The sequence below is a fragment of the Cervus elaphus genome, chromosome 5, assembly GCF_910594005.1.
Source record: "Cervus elaphus chromosome 5, mCerEla1.1, whole genome shotgun sequence".
Classification (NCBI taxonomy): Eukaryota; Metazoa; Chordata; class Mammalia; order Artiodactyla; family Cervidae; genus Cervus; species Cervus elaphus.
Window position 1 is genome coordinate 37,768,904 of NC_057819.1, and position 23,208 is coordinate 37,792,111.

The 23,208-nt window shown below is 38.7% G+C and overlaps 1 long non-coding RNA gene across 3 annotated transcripts in view; it reads left to right on the forward strand.

Annotated features, from left to right (window-relative positions):
• Positions 1–15,982, forward strand: part of LOC122694085 — a 273,416-nt gene extending 257,434 nt beyond the window's left edge. For all 3 annotated transcript variants that reach the window (XR_006341103.1, XR_006341102.1, XR_006341101.1), the window contains one exon: positions 15,026–15,982. This is a non-coding gene — a long non-coding RNA (uncharacterized LOC122694085). The remainder of the gene's footprint in view (positions 1–15,025) is intronic.
• The last annotated feature ends 7,226 nt before the right edge of the window (positions 15,983–23,208 follow it).

The following is a 23,208-nucleotide window of genomic DNA, read 5'->3' on the forward strand; positions in this document are numbered from 1 at the left end:
CTCAAACCCAAATGAATGTCTTTAGAAGGTAAGGGGGGAAAGAAAAATCAAAAGAATGAAGTGAATATCAGAGAATGGAACTAGCAGCTGGTGAGATAATCTTCCCTAGCAGTCAACTTTCATTTTTTCCTCATAGTCTGATTAGCCAGAGGCAAATGTTGTAGGCTTTTTTTTTTTTAATTGACTCAATAAAGAATCAAATCTGGAACATAACAATTTTCGGTGATTATAATTCCATTAATTTGTTTTATTTCAAAGCTCTGTATGAAATGGATTCTAGAGGTTTCTGATATATAATAATATGATATATTGTTATATAGATGTATTAGTGGTTGCTTTCAAATGTACTGGTTCTTTGGCAATTCTTAATTGTATATAGGTAGTCATCCTTTTCAATTTCATCAAAATGATGTTTTATATTTTCAGCCAAGATAGGCCTTTTTCTTGGAATATTTATATGAAAAGAGAAATACTTCGAATAGCTCAAAAATAGTGCAAAGATTCAAATTAAGAAAAAAGCTTGAGTTTTATTATGACGCAAAGAATTGACTTGCAGAAATAGGGAAGTGTGACATAAAGACAGACTTCTGCCTCTAAGACTGGTACTTTTTAATTTATTCATTCTTTTAAAAAAATGAATAGAAAAAAAGTAGCTGAATAACTTCTGGTTGGCTGAATGCCGGTATTATTTTTATTGGCAAGAGCCTCTGAGTGGCTGAAAGGTGGCCATTAACACTCTGACAGAAAGTGCTGACAGGGTGATTATAAGATTAACACCCTATGTTATATTAAGAGTGTCAAAACCTCACTCTTACCTGTCAGTGGAAAGTAACAGCATGAGAGGAAACATTACAGAATCAGAACTATTTCTAATGTTAAAGCACCATGCTTTGGTGTGTCTAAACTTTTTTAAATGCTCATGTGAGCTACTGACTTTAGCTGATGACTGAAGGCATTCTTCTTTTACTCAGTAAGGTGATTTTAGGAGTGAAATATTTATAAGAACGATATATATTTCTCTATGTATTTCTCCTTTGGAATGAAAGTCTTATAGATTTTTCAGTCAGAAGAAACTAGTTATGTATATCATTTCATTAATAAAACCAAGTTATTTTTAAAAACAATTCATGACCTCATTTATGAAGAAAATTTAACAAATAAGGTGTTTTCCAAATTGCCCCATACTGCTTTGTAGCCTGAAGTTGAAAAATCCCTAATTTTCTGGTCCAGAAATCACATAATCAGGAAGTTTCCCTTCAATAGGATATTTGTTTGTTCATTCTTAATCAGAGGTGTTCAAAGAATTCCGCTTCTGCTTCACACACAAAACTCTACTAAATGTATGTAAATGCAAAATATCAGCATCATTAAGCCATACAAACCTCTGGTATTTCTTGTTTAGAAATGACTTTTCAATGTGTCAAATTATGCTTTCGAGGGAGTTCTACTTGGGAATAATGTAAAAGTTAAGAATTGCAGGACAGAGGACAGTTTGGGGAGATGCTTAACCTGGAGATGCTGAGTCGAGAAGTGAGAGTCTGAGGAGAGAGGATGATCTATTCCAGATCACTAGGGAGCCTACCCAAGAGGGTTCCATTTGGGGTCCTAACAGATCTGGACACCAACCAGGAGTCCTGCACTCAGCCTCAGTTTCCACCCTCAGTTCAGTTCAGTTCAGTCGTGTCCGACTCTTTGCAACCCCATGAATCACAGCATGCCAGGCCTCCCTGTCCATCATCAACTCCCAGTTTTTACTCAAACTCATGTCCATCGAGTCGGTGATGCCATCCAACCATCTCACCCTCTGTCATCCTCTTTTCCTCCTGCCTCCAATCCCTCCCAGTATCAGGGTCTTTTCCAATGAGTCAACTCTTTGCATGAGGTGGCCAAAGTACTGGAGTTTCAGCTTCAGCATCAGTCCTTCCAATGAACACCCAGGACTGATCTCCTTTAGGATGGACTGGTTGTATCTCCTTGCAGTCCAAGGGACTCTCAGGAGTCTTCTCCAACACCACAGTTCAAAAGCATCAATTTTTTGGTGCTCAGCCTACCCTACCCTTCTCCAGAAGATGCATCCATAGAATGAAGATTGGCCCAGGACAGAGCCAAGTACCCCTGAGGTCCCAGGGCTGAAAGAGCGGTCCTCAGGGAGCAGGGGAAGGTGGATGGAAGACTGAAACTCAGATAGTGAGGCTATGGGCCTCACCTCACTTACAATCTTAAAATACTTGCTATACCAACCTCCCAGGTGGCTCAGTGATAAAGAATCTGCCTGCGAATGTAGAAGACACAGGTGACATGGGTTTGATCCCTGGGTCGAGAAGATCCTCAGGAGGAGAGAATGGCAACCTACTCCAGTATTCTTGCCAGGAAATCTCACGGACGGAGGAGCCTGCCTGGCTACAGTCCATAGGATTGCAAAGAACTGGACACAGCTGAGCATGCATGCGTGAACGCATATCAACCTCCATATGGAGTTTTGCCCTGAGCTTGAGCCCCAAGTTAGGGATGGGCCTGACAGGAGACTATTCCTACCCAAACACTTCTTTTTCTCATCCATGTAAACAATTCTCAGCCTTATAAATTCAATCAGTAAGTCATCTAATAACTGGGTAGATAAGTCTATTCATGATTTTTTTCACAAAGGCTAGTAACTTCTATTTCAATCATTGCTAAGCTAAAACAGTTAATAGGCCCCCAAAAGCCCCTGAACTTGAGTCACTGGCTTTGTGATTAGAGAAGGCCTTAGCCATTTTGTACAGACAACATAGAATTCCACTAAAGGTAATGAAAATATTCCCACAATTTATGCTAAATTCCATCACAGGATCACTCAAACTGGACAGATGGCTTCCTCTCCCCACCCACCCCCAAGAAAAAACAAGAAAGAGTGGTTATGGAGGCAATAGAAGCAGCAGTCCTGTAGATCCCACATCAGGACACTGACTTCTAGTGCAGCTTGGCCTTTAACTATATAGCTCTGAATAAAATTTACTCTTTAAGCTTCAGTTTTCTCAGCTGTAAACTGAGGAAGCCAGAATGCACTGGTGAAGTTCTTATGGCCTCAAGTCACCTCTCAGGACCTGTACAGGAAAGGGTGAATAGTCCTTGGGGATTCTTACATGCGTGCTAAGTTGCACGAATCTGACTTGCAGCTTACGTGTCTGACTCTTTGCAATCCTATGGACTGTAGCCCGCCAGGCTCCTCTGTCCATGGGATTCTCCAAGCAAGAATATTGCAGTGGGTTGCCATGCCCTCCTCCAGGGGATCTTCCCAACCCAGGGATCGAACCCATGTCTCTTGCATTGGCAGGTGGGTTCTTTACCTGGGAAGCCCTACTCAGAGATTCTCACTTTGGCTCAAGATAACAACTTCCTTTAAAAAATATTTTTTGTATAAGATGTGTCTTTATACATACTGAAAACAGTAACAGTTTTCAAACCACAGACCTGATAATAAAAGAAGTTCATTCCAGCTTTAATAAAAAATTGCTATGGTTTTAATTATATGGAAAAACAAAGAAAAGCTTTGGGTAATCAAACCTAGGTGAAACCTCTTCTTTGACCTTAATATTAAAAAGGATGAAAAAAATCTAACAAATTGCTTTAGGATACTCATTTTCCCATATGGTAGAATCCCAAATTGACTGACACTTATTTTTAAGCCCCTGAAATTCAGAAGGGCTGGTTTTTCTCAATGCATAAGTCTCTGCTGAATTTGTTAGCATTCCCACTTGAATATACCAGTTTGGTAAGGATGAACCAGTGACAGGTCCAAAGGTCATTGAGGAACTGAAGGCCAAAGATGAGGAAATAAGGATGGGAAATTGCTGAGGGATTTCTAAAGAGAAGAGCAACATGAACTGAAAGACAAGCTATGAAGATAGTACGAGCAGGAGAGTATTTGGCTGACTGGAACACAGAAATGCAGGAAGCAGGGATTGTTTGGAGGAAAGGTAAGTGGGGTCCAGCTGTGAGATGACCAGGGCTCGGATTTGGCTCATGGGACCAGGAGAGAGGGACGACCTGCAGATAACTTGCCAAAGAAGACAAGTCAAGTAAGTGTCAGAATGGGAAAAGCGCCAGTATCCTTAGGCGTCCCATCTACAGTCTCCATTCACTTGAACACGGTTTGTCTTTGGGGAAACTAACCTTTGTCCTTTATCCTAAGTACTTTCTAATCATCCACATCCTACTCTAAGGTTACATTTTAATGGAAGTCAACTTGGAGACTTCTCCAGTGACATGAAACTGTTTTCTTTCACTCTGTGGTTTAACAGTTTCTCCACAGTTAACAGAGCAGTCTTTTTATTACCAGAAACATGGACCTCATTTGTGGTCTTTAGCCATGGCAAAGCTCCCACTAAAGCCAATGGGAGTTGTGGCTAAGTAAACCTTAGTGAATAATATTCATTTTTATAAGGTTTGGAATATGAAGCAATCAGAATTGTTATTTGCTTATTACATGTTGCCTTTGGTTCCCATGAAGGCATGACCACAAATAGGATGTAGGATCATGGCTTCCTTTAGGTACACAATACAAATCCTGAAATTTTGAGCAGAAACCATACTTTCTTCAAGAAGGAAACAGATATAATTTTAACTAGCTCTTGATTAGTGATTTATAGATTGTTTTTTCTTTGTCCAGCTTGGTTTAACACTTGCAAGTATTTTTATAGCATATTGTTTCTAGAAGAGGACTCCTCTTCTCATACTTTTACCATTCCTAGCAAAGTGGAGTCCTATTCCTTCTGAGTCCTCTTCCACCATGAAAAATAAGAAGTGAGGAGAAAGTAGTTTCAGGAAAAAAAAAAAGCACTATTATTTAGGGAATGCTTCAGAAAAATATTTAACAGTTCTTAAATGTTTTTATGAGAGTTTATATCAAATAATTAATAGTGCTGTTTGTATTGACAATTATCTTATTGCAGATCTACTATCTGATGTGAAATGCAATCACAAAGTAGGCACCAGCCAATTGAACCTCACCATGTCAGCAGCTGATTACTCTACATAATGGTCACCATGGCAACAGTGTCATACTAAATATTTGCACAACTAACCATCCCCTTAATTCTCATTTTGATATTATGTGGTCAAGACTGGACAAAAATCACACTTACAATCCTTTCATTGAGCACAAGCAAAAGTACTACTTTAAATATTTTTCCTATGTTGGTTATCTGAGGAAATATGATGTAAGTTCCACTTGACTGACTGACTGACACTCCCTGATGGAATTACTTTGGCAAACGAAAACAGGGAGCACCAGTGGCCACTTCTTTCTCCTGGAAATGCTATCTTGCCTTTTCCATGACCCATATCTTTGCTGATTATTATTAATTCCCTACATGTCTGACAACACTCTTCCAGTGTTTTCCATCATTTCCTCTTTCACAACCTCCCACAAAAATCTTGTTTCCCTCTTGAAATTTATTTTTTCTGGGTGAACGTAGCCAGATTCACATCTTCAAGCATCATTTAAACTACAGGGCCCCAGACTGACTGCCTGTTTTGCAGATTTCGTTTTACTGGAGTACAGCCGCACTTGTTCATTGTTATGGCTGCTTTCTCCCAGTAGTGGCAGAGCTGAGTAGTTGTCAAAGAGAGTATGTGGCATGCAACACCTAAAACATTTACTATAGGGTCCTTTAACAGAAAGTTTGCCGACACTGACCTGGAACATGTCTGATTCCATAAAGTTGCAGAAGATGGTTGAAAATTCATCATGTCCAAAGCAAAATTTATTTAACACCATTTCAGATACTTACTTGTTTCATTGAATAGGTAAAGGCGTTTTTATGTACCTTCACTTTTATAGTTCCCATATGTAACAGTTCACAACTGTTCTCTTTCAAGTTTGAATTCACTGCTTGTTCTATTTATTGAGCTTACCTATCTCTTACCTGAATATTTTAGTATCTAATCTCACGTTCGGCATTTATTCCTCTAAATACATCACACACCCTGTTGCCAGTAATCTTAAATACTCAATCTGTTCATGTGTTCATTGATAAATTTCACTGGCATTGTCCATTACCTCATGACAAAGTCCAAATCCTTGGCATGCCATTCAAATCCATTTATTGTACATTCCCATCTTATTGCTATGAGTACTCTCTCTGTTTTTAAGACACTATTTTCCCAAGCATTTGATATCCTTTCTATCTCATGCATTTCTTTGTTTATTGTTGTCTCTCTGCTTGAAATGCTTTTTCAACTTTTCTTCTCTAATCCTATTCATTTTTTTTTTCCAGGCTCAACTCAAATGTCAAATTCTCAGTAAAGTAGTAAAGTCATCCTCAGCAGGTGAAATTAAATGTTACCTCATTTTGCTTTTATTTGGCTTGGGATGCATTCATCCTTCCTCTAATCTTCAGCAAACTCTCAAAATAAACTTGGTGGGCCCCCCCACCCCCAACCCCTCATGGTCTTAGAGTCCTTTTCAGGCCATTGTGCATGTGCATGCTCAGTCATTCAATCATGTCCAACTCTTTTGCGACCCCATGGACTATAACCTGCCAGGCTCCTCTGTCCATGGGATTATCTTGGCAAGAATAATGGAGTGGGTTGCCATTTCCTACCCCAGGGGATCTTCCCCACCCAGTGATTGAACCCGTGTCTCCTGTCTCCTGCATTGGCAGGTGGATTCTTTACCACTGAGCCACCTGGGAAGCCCCATTTCTATGAGTCAACTAAAGATGTTCTAAGAGGTCATATCTGTGTCATAGCAAGTGACAAACTTTCTTTTCTTTATAATTAGGGTAAAAAACCTCTTCATATATTTACTCCAAGAACCCAGAACAGGAATAGGTCTTACAAATCATTTAAACTGCTAAGCTGATCTGAACTGATTTAAACTGAGATGGAAATGCATTATTCCAAGTTGGGAGGAATCACTATAATTTCAAGTATGATTTAAGATTACTTAGAGACAAATATCAAATCTTCTGATTTGAGTGATAAAGTTATGACTGTCTGTTGACAAGATGAACAGTGATAATAAATATCATTCTTGGATTTTCTAGTTATCGAGACCTTTATATTTTGTCTCATTTAATTCTAAAACAATCTTATCATCATCACCATCATTCTCCTCTCATCCCACTTTAGAAATAAAGAAATCAAATGTAGAAACTTAGTTGATTTTCTCTAGGTTAAACAAGAATTAAGTGGCAGACCTGGGACAAAAAGTTAGCTCTGTCTAACTCAAAAGCCTGGGTTCTTAACAAATAAAATACATTGATCCTTTACTTAGATCCATATTGTTTCCATGATGTGATAAATGAATGGATTCTTCTTCTTTTAAGCAGTACACAGAGAATGACTACAAAATGAAATACTTCCAGAAGTACTTTAGAGTTGGGTAGGTTTGTGATGTCTTTTAGTCATTGTTGCATGGGCCTTTCAGCTAATCTGTCTCAGTCTTTAGACACAGGATGATGGGCTAAGGGATTTCAGTTTCCTAAATGATTATCTTCAATGGCTTTTACTAGAAACATCCACTGAAGCTTGAGAATTAGGGCAACGATGATATTTCAAAAAGATTTTCTTGCCTTCTTTCAATTTCCTTAGTGTAAAAAAATCATTTTCTTCATGCTGTTACTTATATGCATTGTCTTAAATCCTTATTTGGGCTATGTTCAGTTCAGTTGCTCAGTTATGTCTGACTCTTTGCGACCCCATGAACTGCAGCATGCCAGGCCTTCTTGTCCATAACCAGGTCCCAGAGTGTACTCAAACTCATGTCCATCAAGTCGGTGATGCCATCCAACCATCTCATCCTCTGTTGTCCCCTTCTCCTCCTGCCTTCAATCTTTTCCGGGTCTTTTCCAATGAGTCAGTTCTTGGCATCAGGTGGCCAAAGTATTGGAGTTTCAGCTTTAGCATTAGTCCTTCCAATGAATATTCAGGACTGATTTCCTTTAGGATGGACTGGTTGGACCTCCTTGCAGTCCAAGGGACTCTCAAGGGCCTTCTCCAACAACACAGTTCAAAAGCATCAATTCTTCAGCACTCAGCTTTCTTTATAGTCCAACTCTCACATCCATACCTGACTACTGGAAAAACCATAGTCTTGACTAGACAGACCTTTGTTGGCAAAGTAATGTCTCTGCTTTTTAATATGCTGTCTAGGTTGGTTATAACTTTCCTTCCAAGGAGCAAGCGTCTTTTAATTTCATGGCTGCAGTCACCATCTGCAGTGATTTTGGAGCCTAAAAAATTAATCTGCCACTGTTTCCACTGTTTCCCCATGTATTTTCCATGAAGTGATGGGACCAGATGCCATGATCTTAGTTTGCTGAATGTTGAGTTTTAAGCCAACTTTTTCACTCTCCTCTTTCACTTTCATCAAGAGGCTCTTCAGTTCTTGTTTGCTTTCTGCCATAAAGATGGTGTCATCTGCATATCTAAGCTTATTGATATTTCCCCCGGCAATCTTGATTCCAGCTTGTGCTTCATCAAGTCCAGCATTTCTCATGATGTACTCTGCACATAAGTTAAATAAGCAGGGTGGCAATATACAGCCTTGATGTACTCTTTTCCAGATTTGGAACCAGACTGTTCTTCTAAGTCCAGTTATAAGTGTTGCTTTTTGACCTGCATACAGATTTCTCAGGAGGCAGGTCAGGTGGTCTGGTATTCCCATCTCTTGAAGAATTTCCCACAGTTTGTTGTGATCCACACAGTTGAGCTATACCATCTAACTGTAAGACTCCACTTTTTCTAATTCCTATTGTTTATGGCCTGTATATCCTTTACTTATGCATACATTATATATAATACATTATTATATATTATATCATACTTATCATTGAAGACTTTACTATTTTCCTTTCAATGTAAATGTTGGCTATCATCCTAGGAAATTCCAATATTCAAATAACATATCCAGCTCTTGATTTATTTCCTTCTCAGCCCTGAGCTCTCAAAACCATAGTCAAGAAATTGTCATCACCTGAAACAGTTTTACTCACAAAATCCATAAATCAGATGCCCACTGTCAGAAGGTAAGTCTCCATGGTTGTCTCACATTTCTGCACATATTGAAAGTGTGGTACTGACTGCCCTCTTTTCTGAAAAGAAAGAGAAGTCGCTCAGCCATGTCCAACTCTTTGCAACCCCATGGACTGTAGCCTACCAGGCTCCTTCTTCCATGGAATTTTCCAGACAAGAGTACTGGAGTGGGTTGCCATTTCCTTCTCCAGGGGATCTTCCTGACCCAGGGGTCCAACCTGGCTCTCCTGCACTGCAGGCAAACGCTTTAACATCTGAGACACCAGGGAAACCCTTTTTTCCTGAACAATCTTTAAAAGAATGGGTACCTAGAAAATGCTCCAAATTAGAAATAATCTCCCTCCAGAACAAGCAGTATGTTTGCTTACACTCTTGAAAGACAGTGCCTTCCTCAAGAGCAAAGGACTGCTGTGTTCACCATCCAGTGTGATAAATATAATATCTTCTACCAGAAGGGCAGGAATGCTCACTGACCATTATGAAACATTTGGATTCCCTAAACTCAACTTTCCTCTCCTGTAATCAACCCACTGCATTTGTAGGTGTGGTCAGCCCTTTGTGTTGCCCTGTGAAAATCAGTGCCTGAAGAACCAGTGCAAAATTGAATGCATGTATTCTGGCTAATTTTATTCCTGTGAGTAAGCAATCATCATTTATTTACAAACTAAGAGTCTGTGTCTTCCATGTACATTCATAAAAGTATGGCACATAGAGTTAAATCTTGAACATTTCACAGTTCTTGACATCCACTCCGTGTACAGTATCTTGGATAGTCTTCCACTTGGCCTGCTAATCTTGCCTGCCTGTCATATTACTCCCTTTTTTGGCACCCAAATTGCCTCAAGTGCAGACACCCTCTCTTGTCTTCGTTAATCTCTAGTCAGTACCTTGAACCATACTGCCATCATATTCTTTCATTAACTGCACCTGAAAAAAAGAATCCCAGTTTTCATGATTCCAAGTATCTGCTCCCTCTCTTCCTAAGTGGTGTCCTCTGAGCACTTCAGGAGTGAAGTGGAGGGGTATAAATTATACAGAAGATTGGTAGCAGAATGACTCAATGAAGAACAATGTCAAGCAGTTTTTGTCTTTCTAGTTATTTCTGAATTTGGAGGAGTACCTTTCGAATTTACCCCATTCCCTTTAACTTCAGCATTTTGCCTCAACTTTCCTAGTTCTTAGCAAATTATCTTTCTTCCTACTTCATAAGGAAGATTATAGCCATAAAACTGGATCCACCTAAACTTTCCATCACCAAATAAATAAATCCATGCTCTTGTTATACAAAATATCATTTATGATTATTTCTCCTTCATAAGAATATAGAAGTCCCATTGCTGTTCATTGTTCAGTCACTAAGTTGTGTCTGGCCCTTTGCAACCCCATGGACAGCTTTCCTGTCCTTCCCTGTCTCCCAGATTTGCTGAAACTCATGTCCATTGAGTTGGTGATGCCATCCAACCATCTCATCCTCTGTCGCCCCCTTCTCCTGCCCTCGATTGTTTCCAGCATCAGAGTCTTTTTCAGTGGCTTGGCTCTTCGCATCAGGTGGCCAAAGTATTAGAGCTTCAGCTTCAGCATTAGCCCTTCCAATGAATATTCAGGATTGATTTCCTTCAGGATGGACTGATTTGATCTCCTTGCTGTCCAAAGGACTCTCAAGAGTCTTCCCCAGCACCACAGTTCAAAAGCATGAGTTCTTTGGTGCTCAGCCTTCTTTATGGTCCAACTCACACATCTGTACATGACTACTGGAAAAACCAATAGCTTTGACTATACATACCTTTTGTTGGCAAGGTGATGTCTCTGCTTTTTAATATGCTATCTAAGATTTTCATAGCTTTTCTTCCAAGGAGCAAGTGTCTTTTAATTTCATGACTGCAGAGAAATTCCATATTTGATTTAAAATGCATTGATGTTAATACATGCATCCTAAACATATATAGTTTAATGGTTTTATTTCTGCTGTTTATTAAATTTTGTCCCCTTAAGCAAGATAAACCTGCAGATCTGATAATGACTATTTATTCTGCTTCTTTGAGTTGGAAATGAATCATTGAGAAACGAGATCCCGCTTCTGATACAACACTTAGGAGAGATGGAGTTATTAGAAAGCTTAACTTGCTCTAAAATGCAGGAACTGGAAGGATGAAAGAACGATAAGAACTTTACAAAACAACCATAGTGGAATGAGACTGCTGTAGTTGGCACTTTCTTCTTGTTTGAACAATGCCTTCTAATCCAACCTGATCCTAAGGAATTTCTCTGAACAGAAGTTTGGCAAACAAAAACAAAAACAGTTTGGTGAATTCAAGACAATCAGGGAAAGAATCCTGGACTGTTAATACATCCTGCCCTGGAAGCAGGGTAGAAAGCAAGACACTGTAGTGCTGCTGCATCTTTTTTTTCTTTTTGATTAAAAAAATAGGTTCATTCTTCCTAAATGAACCTAAGTACTAGACAGTAGTCACCTGATGACTACTGGTTTTAAACCCTCTAAAACCAGTGCTGCCAGAACCCTATCTAAAGTGTATTGCCCTGTGTGCTTTAGACCACATCCCGCGTGCCATTGAGCAGTCTTGCATGTAGTGCTATCCTTTCTGAATCTCCACACTCCCTTCTGAAAACTCAGCATCTCAATTTAAATACACTCAACTACTGTGCACTATTAGATACAGTGGCCTCCGTTCAGTCTGTCTTTCTTGATCTCACTATTCTTGAGATAGTGGATCCCTTGTCTTTCTTAAATAAATTTTTCTTGGCTGTGTTTTCATACCTTTCTCCTACCTTTCTTTATTCCTTATTCCTTGTCTTTTTCTCTGGTACTTCCTCCTTGAATAACAGTTAAATATTAAAATACCTCAGCATTCACTTCTGGGTAGTTTTCTTTTTCCTTAATAGACTGCCTCAAATGAGGTGATTTCATCTACTTTGAGAAATCCAAAGTGAGACTCAAAAATGGAGCCAACAGTTCCAAAATCTTAATTTCTAGTGTGGTTCTTCTCTTTCAGTTTTCAGGACGTCATATCCCAGAGCCTACTGATTTCATCTGTATCACAAACAAAAATATACAAATGGATCTCACAATTCCCTACGTTAGTTTCTGCAACTCACACAAATACTTGCATATTTTTAGGTTTGTATCTAAAATTTTTCATAATAAATTAAATATTTGAAAAGAATGTAATTTTTAGAGTGCTATAAAAAGTGACTGGAGAAGGGAATGGCAGCCCATTCCAATATTCTTGCCTGGAGAATCCCATGGACAGGGGAGCCTGGCAGGCTTCAGTCCATAGGGTCACAAAGAGTCGGACACGACTGTGTGACTAACACACACACACATAAAAAGCGACATGGACTTCCTCTGTGACTCAGGGGTAAAGAATCTGCCTGCAATGCAGGAGATGTGGGTTGGGAAGATCCCCTGGAGGAGGGCATGGCAACCTATTCCAGTATTCTTGCTGGGAAAACCCCAAGGACAGAGGAGCCTGGTGGGCTACAGTCAATGGGGTTGCAAAGAGTTGGACATGACTGAAGCGACTGAGCATGCATGCAAACAGTGATGTGTAAAAACATTACTATTAATTTCTGTTTGCAGCCATAAGGGAGTAACAGGTATCAGCTTGCCTTTGAGCAAATAACTATAAATCTGGGCAAAATATATGAAGCGCTTGTTTTTAAGCATTGCAACCCAAATAGCTCAGAACTATGATCCTTGAAAGACAGGAAACATATGAAGTGATCCCCAACCTCACTTTAGTTTTTCTGCCTGGGGAACTTTTTGAAGCTCCAGCAGAGATTACTAGAACACAAAGAGCAGTGGTTCCTCTGGGCAAAGAAAGGAGTGAAAGGTATTTGGGTTTACTGAAGTGACTGGAGTTATCCTTAGACTTATTACTATAAATATTATCAGATAAAATCAAACAAAAAATAACATATTATGGTATTTGATATAGCATAAATAAAATGCTATTAAAAGTTCCATTTCTAAACGAGATGAAATACTTTTTCTTTCAATTATTTATTTACCTATTGATGAATATTACCTATTGGCACCATCATTCTAATTGCCAATTTTAAATTTTATAAGCAATAAGTGATTCTCTGACATCAACCGGGTGTCCTGTAAATTCAGTTCCATTCTGGCATTAACTGCCTGGAGTCAGCACAGATCACACAGGTTAACCAGCTCAATCCCACTAAATTGTCCCTACTTCAGACACCAGTTGAAAGCCCTAGGTTGCTTGACACTCCTGTATGACTTCCTACAGATTTAGGAGTTCCCTCAATGCCTGCCCCTTCTAGAAAAACTCACAAGATTCAAGGAAGAGCTATATTTAAGATTACAGTTTTATTATAAGGGATAAAACTCAGGATTAGGTAAATGGGAGACATAGGACAAGGCTGGCTAGGGAGAGGGGAGATGAAGGGTCATGTTCTTTCTCCTCCCGGAATCCGGGCACACAAAAAACATCAACGTGTTCATCAACCTGGATACTCTCTGAATTACCTTATTCAACATGTTTTACCGTGGCCTAATTACACAGGTGCATATTGATTAAATTATTAACCACATGATTAAATTCAATCTCCAGTTCCCCTTTATTCCCCAGAGGCTGGGAGATGGGACTGAAAGTTCCAACCCTCTCATGTCTTGGTCAGCCCCTCTGTTGAATCCTTCTGTGGGCCCACCATGAGTCACCTTGCTAGCACAACTTCATTGTCAAAACAGGCTTATCAACCTAGATGCCCATCAGCAGTCGAATGGATAAGGAAGCTGTGGTACATATACACCATGGAATATTACTCAGCCATTAAAAAGAATTCATTTGAATCAGTTCTAATGAGATGGATGAAACTGGAGCCCATTATACAGAGTGAAGTAAGCCAGAAAGATAAAGAACATTACAGCATACTAACACATATATATGGAATTTATAAAGATGGTAATGATAACCCTATACGCAAAACAGAAAAAGAGACACAGATGTACAGAACAGACTTTTGGACTCTGTGGGAGAAGGTGAGGGTGGGATGTTTCGAGAGAACAGCATCGAAACATGTATATTATCTATGGTGAAACAGATCACCAGCCCAGGTGGGATGCATGAGACAAGTGCTCGGGCCTGGTGCACTGGGAAGACCCAGAGGGATCGGGTGGAGAGGGAGGTGGGAAGGGGGATTGGGATGGGGAATACATGTAACTCCATGGCTGATGCATGTCAATGTATGACAAAACCCACTACAATATTGTAAAGTAATTAGCCTCCAACTAATAAAAATAAATGAAAAAAAAAAAAAAACCAGGCTTATTAGGAGTAACAAAAATTATTTCTATCACCCAGGAAGTTCCAAAGGTTTTTGAAGCTCTGTGCCAGAAATGCAGGGCAAAAGACCAAATCTATTTTGTGTCATACCACCCATGGTAATAGAATATCACCAATTTCTCAGTAGTGAGGGAGGTTATAAAATTTCCATTTCATTTCACTCTCTACCAACCAAAGCTACTTATGAGGGTAGCAGGGACTGTCCAGTTTTCCACTACTTTCGTTGATTACTCTTGAAAATGTGGTTTTGTCTGCAGAAGTCTGATTTTTTACTGAGCTTCAGTCAGCATGATTTTATCCTATTTTAGACTTTGACTCATTTGTTGTTTCAGCTACTAGGACAAAGGTTATATAGAATCACTTAATACATTAGATAGCAATTATTAGATAAAATTAGATGACTACGGGAAAACAGGTACAATGAAAATGTTATATGGAAGGCTCCCTGAACGATTTGCTAGGTCTGATCAAAGAAATAAAATTATAGATGAGGCATTCAGTGATTACATCCTTTGCTATCCTAGAAAAGATTTCTATTAGTGTTTGTTTACTAAGAAGGTCAATGTGTCCCAAATATGACAGGTTGCACATGGAAGTTTTCAGGTGCCGATTTGAAACTATCTAACATTATCTTAATCTCGTGCATTTTATACTTGATTGTTCTCACTGTCTCTTTTCAGAATTTGGAAGCAAATCCTGAATACCTTCAAGAACTTGGTTTTGCTGCTGGATGAGGAATCCTTGATTAAAGACTTCAGTCATTACAGCCTGTGAAGATTAATGATCTGCTAGTATTTTTCCCCTAGCTTCCTTATAAAGCACTCTCTTGTATGTTTAACACAAAATAGTCCAGGGCATAACAAAAACACATGAGATTAGACTTTATACAGATAGTCAAACAAAAGGGAAAGAAAATAATGTTAATTGAAAAAATATCTATCAAATGTTTCATTAAAAATCGAATGGCCTAATTATACAAAGGCCTATCTGTAATTTTCAATACCATATGACGTTCCTCCAAACTAAAAGGCCTAATTGTTATACACCATGATATAGACCTGATTGCCTTATACAAGAGGAAAGGGAGAGAGACTTAAACAGCACATTGGAATTCATATCCCAATGGGATCAGAGAAAGTAGAATAAATAACCAATAATATAATTTAGTAGAATAACTAGAAAAGATGAGAGAAGTTGTTTAAAATATGCAACAAGGATAAAAAACTGTAAAATGAAACATGCAGAAAGGTATAGTAGAATAAATAAACAATGATAGGTTATGTAGATAAATAATCCATAAAGTCCCAAATTGGAAGTTTAGTTTAAGAAACATGCCAGAAGAAATCAGCCAAGAATAAATACATAGAAAACTTAAAGAAGAATTAAGTGATATGTGGGAAAGAAACATAAACAAAAAATCCTAAATAATATTATAGGAAAAGTAAGACTAAAAAAATGGAGAGATGGAAATACTTGAGGAAACATTCAAGTAACATTTCTTAGCAATATAGCTAATCATTAAAGAAGTCAGAATGGCCATCATCAAAAAGTCTACAAATAATAAATGTTGGAGAAGGTGTGGAGAAAATGGAACCCTCTTGCACTTTTGGTGGGAATGTGAATTGGCACAACAACTATGGAGAACAGTATGAAGGATCCTTTAAAAAAAGGAGTTTCCATATGACCCCACAGTCCCATTCCTGGGCATATATTCAAGGAAAACCATAATTCTAAAAGACACGAGCACCCCAATATTCATAGCAACACTATTTTCAATAACCAAGATATGAAAGCAACCTAAATGTCCATCAACAGATGAATGGATAAAGAAGATGTAGGGTATACAAATAATACTCCATTACAATGGAATATTACTCAGCCATAAAAAGAATGAAATAATGCTATTTGCTGCAACATGGATGGATCTAGAGATGATCACACTAAGTGAAGTAAGTCAGAAAGAGAAAGAAATATATGATATCACTTATATGTGGAATATAAAAAAGTGATACAAATGAACTTATTTACAAAACAGAAACAGACTCACAGACATAGAAAATAAACTTATGGCTACAAAAGGGGATAGTGTGGTTAGGGCAAGAGTTACATTAGGAGTTTTGGATTATCATATACATACATATAAAAGAAAAAAATAAGTAAACAAGGACCTACTGTGTAGCACAGGGAACTATACTAAACATCTTATAATAACCTAAAGTGGAAAATAATCTGAAAAAGAATAGATATATATGTATAAATGAATAATTTTGCTATACACTTGAAACTAATACACCATTGTAAATTAATTGCACTTCAATAAAAAAAAATCATTCTTAGAATTAATGAAAAAATTAAAAACCTCAGACTGAAAGGATTCATAGCATGGCAAAGAGGGAAGAAAAGGTGAAAAAAAAGCAAACTATATTTGGACACATTACAGTGAAATTTAAGGATATCAAAGAAAAAAAGAAAAGTCCAGAAGCTTAAAAGAGAAACCTCAGAACACAAAAAGGAGCTAGAATACAGTTCAGACTAAACCCAGGAATGGCAGAGTTCACAGAAACTTAATATCTGAGTCTTCAGAGTGCAGACCTTCATTAAGGGTAGAAGTAAGAAGAAAGACTAAATTTTTTAAGAGACTTGGAAAGGAGAAGTTTGTATTTCTATCTGTAACTAAGCAATTTAGATAATGTGTAAGCCCATGAGACTGTTTTCACTGTAATAAATACACTAAAATAACTAATATGATTTGTTAGCAAGTTAGCCAAACCCTTTTAATTTACCAGTGGTTTCCACAACTCCCTACTTTAGATACCTATGGATATGAAGGGCCATAGTACCTACTTCCTAGAGTTGTTGGGAGAGAGGGGTGTTCAATGACAGTGAAACACTTTGGACAGAGCCTGGCATACAGTAAGCAATAGATATTGGCTACTATTATTAGTGATATTAAACCATTTGATGAACACTAAATTGCTGAAGGCTACTATTTGAAATAAACAATGGCAAAAACCAATGACTCCGAGAATTTTATCCTGAGGCCAAACACTGACATCCCATCTCTAGTGGAAAAATCACATGTGCATGCTGTGTTGTCGTGCCCAATTCTTTGCCATCACATAGACTGTAGCCCACCAGGCTCCTCTGTCCATGGGATTCTCTAGGCAAGAATTCTAGAGTGGGTTGTCATTTCCTACTCCAGAGGATCTTCCTGACCCAGGGATTGAAATCTCCATTTTCTGCATCTCCTGTATTGGCAGGCAGATGCTTTGTTCAGCTCAGTTCAGTCCGTCAGTTATGTCCAACTCTGTGTGACCCCACGGAGCGCGGCATACCAGGCTTCACTGTCCATCACCAACACTTGGAGCTTGCTCAAACTCATGTCCATTGAGTTGGATATGACGTCCAACAATCTCATCCTCTGTTGTCCCCTTCTCCTCCCGCTTTCAATCTTTCCCAGCATCAGGGTCTTTTCAAATGAGTCAGTTCTTCACATATGGCCAAAGTATTGGAGCTTCAGCTTCAGCATCAGTCCTTCCAATGAATATTCAGGACTGATTTCCTTTAGGACTGACTGGCTTGATCTCCTTGCAGTCCAAGGGACTCTCAAGGGTCTTCTCCAACACCACAGTTCAAAAGCATCAATTCTTTGGCGCTCAGCTTTCTTTAGTCCAACTCTCATATCAATATACAACTATTGGAAAAACCAAGCTTTGACTAGACAGACCTTTGTCGGCAAAGTAATGTGCTATCTAGGTTGGTCATAGCTTTTCTTCCAAGGAGCAGGCATCTTTTAATTTCACAGATGCAGTTACCATCTGCAGTGATTTTGGAGCCCAAGAAAAGAAGGTCTGTCACTGTTTCCATTGTTTCTCCATCTATTTGTCATGAAGTGATGGGACCAGATGCCATGATCTTAGTTTACTGAATGTTGAGCTTTAAGCCTGCTTTTTCACTCTCCTCTTTCTCTTTCATCAAGAGGCTCTTTAGTTCCTCTTCACTTTTTGCCATAAGGGTGCTTTGTAAGTGGTGCTTTACTAGTGGTGATCAAAATCAGTTTAAAACCAGCCGAGGTGATATCCTGAGATAATCTAATGCTGTCACAACCTCAGAGAGTTGTGCCACACTCCCTCATGGAGGTGCACCTAGTCCTTCTTTCTGGGCTTCCATCAGAGAGTGGCTCTCTTCTCATCTTGTCCCAGAGTAAAGAGCTTCTGCACACTTAATCGCTTCAAGTCCTTTCTCTGATGCACTCTCCCATGAGGTGAGTTTTATTTATCTCAGCCTCTCTGTACTACTGAAAACCAAGAAGAGAAGACATCTGTGCAACCTCTTTGAACATATAATAAATTCACTTTCAAGTGAGTGGTAGAAGATTTAGCATGTTAAGAACAATATGGCACAAATTGAATTTTGAAATGTTTGAAATCTCGGCCTCTGACCATCTTCTCTTGTTTCTCATTATAAGCCTATTGAGAGGGCTTGAAGGAAAAACAATCTCTGCTGAAATCTTAATTCTGGAGTGTTACTTCAAAAATTTTTCTATTGATAGATAAACCTGGTAGTGAATGCAGGTGGTGCCCTTAAAGAAATCCAGAAATGGATTAAGTGTGTGTGTGTGAGAGAAAGAAAAATCATGGATGACTATTAGATTTTTAATTTAGCAACTAGATGAAGTGAATGGTAATGCTATTTAATAAGATGGTATAAATGTGAGGAGGAAGCAGTCCAGGCCTGGATAATGACAATCCTAAACTAACAAATAAATGCTTAAGTTTATTAATTTATTGAATAAAATGATAATGTAAAACACATTGTCTATACCAGTATTAGTAAAAGTCTAAGACATACTGAAAACAGAACTGGACCTGAATCTACTCTTAGATGGGACAGTAGCAAATCAATATATGTAAAATACATCATTTAACACATTAAATTAATGATGTCCATTTATTTTGGGGTGGCTTCATAATTTCACAGCACTAAAATTCTTTTCATTTTTATAATTTCATGAAGGTAAATTATATGAACAGAAATTTATAATTTTCACTTGTAATATGTCTATAATCTTTACTGTAAGCACTTTTTGTGTCCTAGTAAGCAAATGTTGCCTACTAGAGGGTTTTCCTGAAATGATTAGATTAAAATGTTCTAATTCTTTGGGCCAATGGAGGAGTTAGTAGACACACATATTGACTGAGTACTAAAATGTGCCTGGTGTGACTAACAAGTTGACTTTTTAAAATGTTTTTTAACGACTGACGACTAGTGATTATTGTGTCGGACCCTGGAACTGACCTTCATGTGTAACATTAGGTGATTGTCAAGATCCTTTTTCTCTATGTAAATATCCAATTGATAAAGCACACTTATAAAAAAAAAAGACCATGTTTCCCACTTCATTGCAGAACTCCTTTTGTCATAAAGCAAAGGACCTTACTATGTGGGTTTTCATAGATTCTCTATTCCTTTTCTACACTCACAGAACTCTGTATTAATATATTTGGCAGGATTTAGCAAAGATAAACCTCACAGTAGTTTCTATCATGAACAGCCAGTTCTCACCATATCACATTCTGTTACATGTCTGATTGGTTCAAAGACTCTTTGAGATCATATTTTCAATGTTTCCTTGATCAGTAAGGCTAGAAATAATGGAAAGTCTGAGATAATAGGCAATGTCATTAATAAAATGATACCCTTTGCTCAAGATCACAGAATTATTCTGGCATGGGGAAAGGAGTTGTAAGAGTGATACATACATACAAGAGGGATAGTCATTAGTAAAAAGTGAAGACTGGAGGTTTAGAGAATTTTTGATACTCTCAGAAACCCTCTCAAATTTGATATGCACGCATGCTGCATGCTCATTTACTTCTATGGTGTCCAACTCTGCAACCCCATGGACTGCAGCCTGCCAGGCTCCTCTGTCCATTAGTTTCTCCAGGCCAGAATGCTAGAGTCAGTTGCCATGCCCTCATCCAGGGGATCTTCCCGACCCAAGGATTGAACCCGTGTCTCCTGCACTGCAGGTGGATTCTTTACCCACTGAGCCACCTGGGAAGCACCAAATCTGATACAGGTATTAACAGGTACCTTTTGTTATGAAATAGAGGCAATTATTTTCTTAAATAATGTATTCACATGTAACAACACCTGAAAGGAAAAGTAAAGATATTTAAATTTTTAAATTGAAACCTCCATGCAAGGGAAGGTTTGAAGCAATAGTTTCTCTTAAGCTGAACTACACAGAAAAGGCAAGTACAATTCTAAGTTATTGGCCAAGGTACAAATTATTGATATTCTGGACTCTGGTGACTCATGCCATCTTAGTTGTTTCTTCTTTGGAAAGATATGTGAAGAATTAGATTGTTTCTTTAAACAAATGGCACTTGGGAAAAAGAGCTCTTCTTTTCAACTGATTTCTCTTTGGGGACAGACGGTATACTTTAATGAAACTGAGGAACAGGAAACTATATTTTGTGAGTAGTGAATGGAAACAGTGACAATGTAAAGGCTAGGGATTAAGTTCTGTTACATACTTAATGACATGTTCATCAATATTTTTTGTTTGTTGTCATTCAGTTGCTCCATTGTGTCCAACCTTTTGCTACCCCATGGACTGCAGCACGCCAGGCTTCCCTGTCCATCACCAACTTCTGGAGTTTACTCAAACTCATGTCCATTGAGTAGGTGATGCCATCCAGCCATCTCTTCCTGTCGTCCCCTTTACCTACTGCCTTCAATCTTTCCCAGCATGAGGTCTTTTCCAGTGAGTCGGCACTTTGCATCAGGTGGCCAAAGTATTGGAGCATCAGCCTCAGCATAAGTCCTTCCAATGTATATTCAGGACTGATTTCCTTTAGGATTGACCACTTTGATCACCTTGCTGTCCAAGGGACTCTCAAGAGTTTTCTCCAACACCACAGTTCAAAATCATCAACTCTTTGGCACTCAGCCTTCTTTCTGGTCCAACTCTCACATCCATACATGAACTCTAGAAAAACCATAGCTTTGATAATACAGAACTTGTCGGCAAAGTAATGTCTCTGCTTTTAAATATCCTTTCTAGGTATGTCATAGATTTTCTTCCAAGGAGCCAATGTCTTTTAATTTAATGGCTGCAGTCACCATCTGCAGTGATTTTGGAGCCCAAGAAAAGAAGGTTTGTCACTGTTTCCATTGTTTCTCCATCTATTTGCCATGAAGTGATGGGACTGGATGCCATGATCTTAGTTTTCTGAATGCTGAGTTAGGGGGAACACCTAATTGATTTTAAAATATAAGTAAAACATTTTAATGTTCCTGCTTAATGAATTCTCATCATGGTTACTTATTAATTACCAAGAGGTAAAATGCTTCCAACACAGACTAGAAATAACCCAAACTGTATCCATTTCTACAAATTACCATACAGAGTGTACATGCCTTTTTTCACAGGTGTTTAAACATGCCACATTAGGAAAGTCACTGGGAGGAGACAGGAGATCATGGTTTCTCTTTGTGGACCAATGTAAATTTGATATGAAAACACCAGAGAAATGCCAGTTTCATTTACTTCTTTAAATCAAAACAAAATTTCTCTAAGCTTTTGTACCCACCTGATTGTTAAGTTTCTGATCTTCATCATTATCAGGGCTTCCCTGGCGGCTCAGATGGTAAAGAATTTTCCTGCAATGCAGGAGACCTGAGTTTGATTCCTGGGATAGGAAGATCCCCTGGAGAAAAAAAATGGTTACCCAGTCCAGTATTAAAGGACTGAGGAGTCTGGTAGGCTACAGTTCATGGGAATGCAAAGAATCAGACACAACTGAACGACTAATGCACATGCGCGTGCGTGTGCGCGCACACATACACACACACACACACACACACACACACACACACTGCCAAAAAACTTTTACATGCTTCGTAAGGTCTAGAAAACTAACTTCTCTTTTTTTTAATCTTGTAAACATGAGTATCAGTTCAGTTCAGTTCAGCTGCTCAGTCATGTCCGACTCCTTGTGACCCCATGGACTGCAGCATGCCAGGCTTCGCTGTCCATCACCAACTCCCAGAGTTTGCTCAAGCTCAGATCCAAATCAGTGATGCCATTCAACCATCTCATCCTCTGTCGTCCCCTTCTCCTCCCACCTTCAATCTTTCCCAGCATCAGGGTCTTTTCAAATGAGTCAGTTCTTCACATCAGGTGGCCAAAGTATTGGAGTTTCAGCTTCAGCATCAGTCCTTCTAATGAGTATTCAAGATTGATTTCCTTTAGGATAGACTGGTTGGCTCTCCTTGCTGTTCAAGGGACTCTCAAGAGCCTTCTCCAACACCACAGTTCAAAAGCATCAATTCTTTGGCACTCAGCTTTCTTTATAGTCGAAATTTCACATCCATACGTGACTACTGGAAAAATGATAGCTTTGACTACATCGACCTTTGTTGGCGAAGTAATGTCTCTGCTTTTTTAACAGGCTGTCTGGGTTGGTCATAACTTTTCTTCCAAGGAGCAAGCGTCTTTTAATTTCATGGCTGCAATTATCATCTGCAGTGATTTTGGAGTCCCCCCAAATAAAGTCTGTCACTGTTTCCACTGTTTTCCAATCTACTTGCCATGAAGTGATGGGACCAGATGTCAAGATCTTAGTTTGCTGAATGTTGAGTGTTAAGCCAACTTTTCCACTCTCCTTTTTCCCTTTCATCAAGAGACTCTTTAGTTCTACGTCACTTTCTGCCATAAGGGTGGTGTCATCTGCATATCTGAGGTTATTGACATTTCTCCCGGCAATCTTGATTCTTTCAGTTTGTGCTTCATCCAGTCCAGCATTTCTCATGATGTGCTCTTCAAAGAATTTAAAAAAGGAGGGTGACAATA